This window comes from Crocuta crocuta, unplaced genomic scaffold, assembly GCF_008692635.1.
Source record: "Crocuta crocuta isolate KB4526 unplaced genomic scaffold, BGI_CrCroc_1.0 scaffold41, whole genome shotgun sequence".
NCBI classification, from domain to species: domain Eukaryota; kingdom Metazoa; phylum Chordata; class Mammalia; order Carnivora; family Hyaenidae; genus Crocuta; species Crocuta crocuta.
In genome coordinates this window covers 16,631,906-16,637,905 of record NW_027529428.1, presented here as the reverse complement: position 1 = coordinate 16,637,905, position 6,000 = coordinate 16,631,906, and the positions used below count along the sequence as shown (strand labels likewise).

Here is a 6,000-nt window from a genome sequence, read left to right as displayed (position 1 = left end):
AGGACTGCTGGTCCGCAGGTGTGCTGCCGCTGAGCATCCGCCAGAGCACAGGACAGCCTGCACAGCACAGCAGCGTCTAGGCCACGCTGTCCACAGCATTAAGACTGAGAAACCTTGCAACCATTATGAGCATTCTAGCATATATTTTTCTTCTAGTCTTTTCCCCTATGAATCTTTATAAAAACAATTATAACCGTATCCTACATTTAACGCTCATTTTTTCATTTAATATTATGATATAAATACTTTCCATTTTACTGAATGATATTCCTAAGTATCTTAGTGTTTCCATAATAGTTACTTCCCCTATAGTTAGGTATAAGATTGTTTAAGAATATCATACATATTTGTGTATTCAGCAAATACCCTTGAAGTGCCTACTGTGTGCTGGGCCCTAGGCTAGGTAGGCCCTGAGGATAGATTTCCCCAAGTGGAATTATTGATCAAGGACAAAGAACATTTTGGAATGCCTGGGTGGCTCAGTCGGTTAAGCATCCAACTCCTGATTTCCCTCAGGTCACAATCTCATGGTTTATGAGTTTGAACCCCACACTGGGCTCTGAGCTAATGGTGTGGGGCCAGCTCTGGATTCTCTCCAGAACATCAGGGCAGGTGGTCTAAAAGAACACTGACATCTTCCTCAAGTAAGAAACTATGATGGTTTATCTGGATTCCCAGACAAGAGCATTCAAACAGCAAGGAAATGTGAACTAGGTAAGAAATGATGGTTCATTCCAGACAGGGAAGCAGGTTTGTGCCTGGGGAACTCGATATAACCCTTTGGAACTGATGCTACCCCTGCATCTCCCAAGGGTAGCTGGGGTAGGAGGAAAAGACTGCAAAGAATTCAAGCTTCCTTTCCCAATAAGTAGGAGTAAGCAGTGTCTTGATAGCTGTTGGTTTAGGGTTTTCTTTGACCTTTACCTGATGTAAATGAACTACAATTTGATTTTCAAAAAAAATTTCCTAGAGTTTGACAATCTAAGATGAAAATCCACCCTATTAATAGATCAAGAGAGCTGCCCTATTAAACCCAACTAAATCCTGTGCGCAAACTCCTTTCCCTCAGTCACCCTGAGACCCTCTTCTGTGTTTCCCAGGTGACTTCAAACCCCAACAGTACTTCTGTGGCGTCCTGCAAGACTACACGCCAACTACTGTCCTGTAACCTCCGCCCACTCTCTTCCACTGAAAAAGGCTCATTTTCTCTTTAGGCTATCAGAGTTCTTACAAACTGCTGGCAACTCCAGTGGAAAGTGGCACTATCTTGAAGGTGATTTTTAATTTGCCTCAAAAGGTGGCTCAGTGGGTTGAGCCCCTGACTCTTGATTTTGGCTCAGCTCATGCTCTCATGATTGGTGGAAATCGAGACACGTGTCAGGCTCTGCGCTGATGATGTGGAGCCTGCTTGGGATTCTCTCTCTCCCCCTCTCTCTTCTCCTATCCCTTTCCCCAAATAAAATAAACATTTTTTAAAACTTAAGAAAAGCCTTTTAAAATATTTAAACTCATAGCCTAAGTAAACTTACAAGAGTTGATCTGAAGGCAATAATCAGCAGTATCCCAGAGATTTATATGCAATGATGTTCACTGAATGACTGGAATACTTAAACACTGTAAATTATCTTTATGTCCAGCATGGGGTATTAATTTTGTCTGGTTGCCCAGTAACATGGAATGCAGCCATTAAAAAAACTCTATCTATATGCACACATACATATACATCACACATATACACACACAGAGAGATATATACATACTTACTGTGTGTATATATTTCACATTTTAGAAGACTGTTTAATCCATAGAAAATCATACAAGGTATTTTTTAGGTGCAAACAAAGTGGAACAATGATACCTGAAGGACTCTGTGTTATAAGACAAAGACCATGTCATCCTCAGAATAGGCAGCACAAAGAACTCGTACTGAGGCCTCCTGGATCTTACAGTGGAAGGGGGTCCTGAGGAGATACTGCAGGTGTATGACTTCCTCAGTGTGCAGCTGAGGAGGTCCGAGGACCCAGCTGTCCGACATGCAGCCCAGGACTTTCGCTCTAGACCCTGCTACCTACCTCAGGACCCTATTCAGGAACGCGCAGAAACACAGACTTCTACAACTGACGTGAGTCAAAACTACACCCCGCCTGAAGACCGGTCAGACGGTTAGCTTCTCCTATTAACCTACGCAGGTGACGGGGTCTACCGCTCCGTCCAACCAGCAGCCCTTTCCCTCGCCCGCCTCCTCTCTCCATCCCAAAGGACAGGTGCGCACACCAGCCACGTATTTAAAGCGCCAGCTGCGCCGGGACGGCAGCGAGCCGCGCGGGCTGGCACTCGGCGCGGGAAGCACGCTCCCTACCTGCGGACGGGGAGGCTGACGGCNCCCGTCCTGGGCACGGCAGGCTCCCGGCAGTTGCGCTCTTGCAGAAAAGAAACCAAAAGCGAAAATAGCGGCCCAGTTTCTCGTAAACCAGTTGTTAAAAAGAAAAGACTCCATGGTAAAGCAATCTAATAATTCCCACCTATTCCTTTAAAACAAAGGTTGGGGAAAAAAAAAAAAAGTAAAACAGAGGTTGAAAAACAGGTCTGAAGCGAGTTATAGAGACTTCAGACGGCTTTTATCTTCGGAATCCGGACACCTGACGTTCTGCCCATCGGTTCCCCCGCCACACTGCGTCTGATAAAACCTTTTCACAAGATGAGGGAACTCTCTGTCCTAAGTGAACGTAATTCCACAATATATACAAAGAAAACTGGCAGGCCCATGTGGCTTTGGTTTTTATTCTAGAAAGTAGGTGTGTGTGTGTAATAGGAAATATATTTTTAATGCGTGAATTGTGAGGACTTCCTCAAAGTTCCTCGACATAATGAAACTTCAGTTGCTTTGACGTTAAAAGAACTTCCCACCGCCAGTTACACCTTTTAAGAACGCTCTCGATCCCTACTGTCTTGCCATCCTGGGGTCCAGGCTGGGTTGGCACATTCTAGGTGAAGATGAGGAAACCCCTCCAGATGGATGGAGGAGCCCAGCTAAAAGCCACAGACTCACAGAGGGTGATGGCATAACTTAAGCGTCCCCACTGCTGGACTCCTAGGTGCTTCCCTGTCCTTCTCCTTCCTGTCTCTCCCGCCCTGTGGTGTGTCTCTCCCTCTAATTTTAAATTGATAACGTGTACTCTTCATTGTTTTGACTTTCCTGCTCATTTATTTCAAATGTAATTCAAAATATTGCATAACGGATAAATATCGAGATGTCTGTTGCCTTGGTTATGACATTTGCTTCCCAACTAAGACTTTTTACATTCTCAGACTATCACCTGTTTTTATTCTTTAACCTACAAAAATACTGAGGATGATACTGCCTAAAAATCTGGTAGAGTGTGGAATTCTCTTTAGCCTCAATAAAACTGTAAATAGACTTGGGGATTGAGCTGAGACGCTCCCTCTTTCAAATCTCTTTTTAAGGCCACATAGTGGAATATGGCAGTGCTATCCCAACTTTAATGTCTCTGATATTTTCTATTTTATCTTTCATTTTTCTAAAAATGAGAGTTAAGATCCAGGACATAGATTTCATGGCCTGTGAGTGGTCATGACTATTGTGTGAGGAAAAAACAAACAAACAAACAAACAAAAAAACCTGTCTCCAGAGGCCCCTGCCACTAACTAGCTAAGTTATCCTGAGCAACGAATCTACTGAAAGGTAGTCAGGATTAAGTAATATCCTCTTAGATGGCCTCTATGATCTATGAATAATTTTTAAAACTGGGGGGAGAGGGGAGAGAGGGTGTTTAGTTTATTGTTTGTTTTACTAAAGGAATGTCCAGGCTGTACATAATGATCAACAGAGAAGGCACAGTGAATGGAATTTGCCTTTCTCTGAATTTGATGGTGGGAATGGAAAGTATTTACTCAGATTGCTGCCCACTGATTTACATATTAGTAATTTGATGACTGCCAATCTTATTCATCCTGCCCACCTGTTTGCACCCTTCAGCCATTCATTTCCCATATAGCTTATCAAGGTTCTTAATGAAGTTTTTGATATCTTCTGCAGATACAAAAAACAAAAAAACAAAAAAAGATGTGTTTAGAAAAAAAGAGACTTTATCACTTCAAAAAATAGATGAAAGTCTGTATGCTACTATACTGGAATTAAAATTAAAAAGCCTAAAAAAAACCAATCCTGACTTTGTGATTTGGGTAAGGCAGACAGAGAAGTGCTGAGACAGGAGGAGACCAGTGGGAAGCTGAACATGAGGCACAAGACATCCAGATCATCTTCAGTATTGCCATACCCTTTCACGCCCCTCTTACTCTCTTCATTTTTAGAGGAAAAAATTCATCATGGGGTTCACTCACATCACAGTTGACTTGGGTAGGTGTTTAAATACAGAATTCAGGTCTCTGCTGAATCTAATTCTTCGGGAGCAGGTCCTGGGTATCCATCTCTGGCTGTTTTCAACACTATCTCTCGCTGGTTCATGTGCACATTAAAATTTTTAAAACTGATGGTATAACATTTAAGGAAAACATTGAAACAAGAGTTCCTTGCAAGTGCAGATATAACACCCTTTCCTCTAATTTGGTTAATGGGTATCATTACCACCCTTCAGTCTAGCTCTGCCTATCCCACTTCCACATTTGTCCCTAAAACAAGAGAGATAATCTTTCTTTGTCCTGTACTTAAAAGGATAGATCCCAGGTTCTTAACAACTGGGCTTGAAGTGCCATTAGCAAATTCCTGGTGAAGGAGCAATTTCCCATAAACTTTCTTGATCATTACAAACAGGATAAAATAAAGAGACTTTAAGAATATCAAAAACCGGGGTGCCTGGGTGTCTCAGTCGGTTAAGCATCAGACTTCAGCTGTCATGATCTCATGGTTCGTGGGTTTGAGCCCCGCGTCAGGCTCTGTGCTGACAGCTAGCTCAGAGCCAGGAGCCTGTTTCAGATTCTGTGTCTCCCTCTCTCTCTGACCCTCCCCTGCTCACGTCTCTCTCTCTCTCAGAAAGAAAAACATTAAAAAATAAGAGAATATCAACAACCTGCTTGGTTTGCATTCAAAGTTTACAAATGCGTTTTATTACTATATGAGAGACAATGTCCAGATGTGTCTCCACGTTCTATTTTTGGTTGTGTGCGACGGTAAACTACTGCCCCGTGTTATGCCCATCTCTCTCTCTCTCTCTCTCTCTCTTTCTCTCTCTCTCTGTGTTCCCATCGCCAACTTCTGCCTCTTCCTTCACCATCTACTCATAACCTGTACATCTGTGCCAAACAGATTTCATGGAGAACACTTTGCCCTGGTCACACAACTGTTTAAAATACAGGAGTAATTCACATGTGGGGATGGCCAGAGAGTAGAAGCTGTCATCACCTGACACCCACGTTCAGATGCTTCTCTTGCTTACACTGTATTTGTCTCTTTCCTCCCTGTCCTGAGCCGGGGAAGGGCTGGCCAAGTGAAGAGTTCTATCTAGCCTTCAAAGCGGAGCTCCCATGCGGCGGGCACTTGAAAACAAAGATGAGATCTCCAACAATGTCCCCTGTCCTCAAGAATTAATAAACCCTCATAAATAATTATGACTTGAACAATGCTGTGGGACTTTGGGACTCTATGGGAAATAATTTAATTCTAAGGTATCTCAATAAATGAAATGAAGACCATTAAAAATAAAGTTTACAATCAGAGATACCCCTTTAGAGGGTACTAGGAAATATTTTTTTATTGATTTAATATCCTAGTCTAAAAATTACCTAAGCGAACATTGTATAAGTCAAACAGTCCCCTCTGAGTCATTTCACTTGATTTAAGGGCATGATTTAGTTCCAATGTCTCTTTTGGAATTGCCTCTAGAAGTATTATATTATACTCACACTTAGATTTAAACCAAGAACTACGCGAGTTCTCAATATCTAAAGATCTTCAAAGCTTCTCCTTTGAAGGAAACAACTGATTTTTGTTTTCTGGTCTGAATAAGTGGTTATTTAAAGATT

General features: G+C 42.3%; 1 protein-coding gene across 12 annotated transcripts in view; it reads right to left on the bottom strand.

Annotated features, from left to right (window-relative positions):
- CD274 (CD274 molecule) overlaps positions 1–6,000 on the bottom strand; it is a 65,800-nt gene that overhangs the window by 19,960 nt on the left and 39,840 nt on the right. Inside the window, exon 1 of one of the 12 annotated variants that reach the window (XM_077759466.1) lies at positions 2,523–2,530. The exons of 7 other annotated variants lie outside the window; for them this stretch is intronic. The gene's annotated coding sequence lies outside the window, so the exon portion shown is untranslated. Of the gene's footprint in view, positions 1–2,072; positions 2,273–2,359; positions 2,383–2,522; positions 2,531–6,000 lie in introns of those variants that run through there. 4 more of the 12 variants (XM_077759463.1, XM_077759464.1, XM_077759465.1 and 1 more) reach the window with 4 other exon arrangements.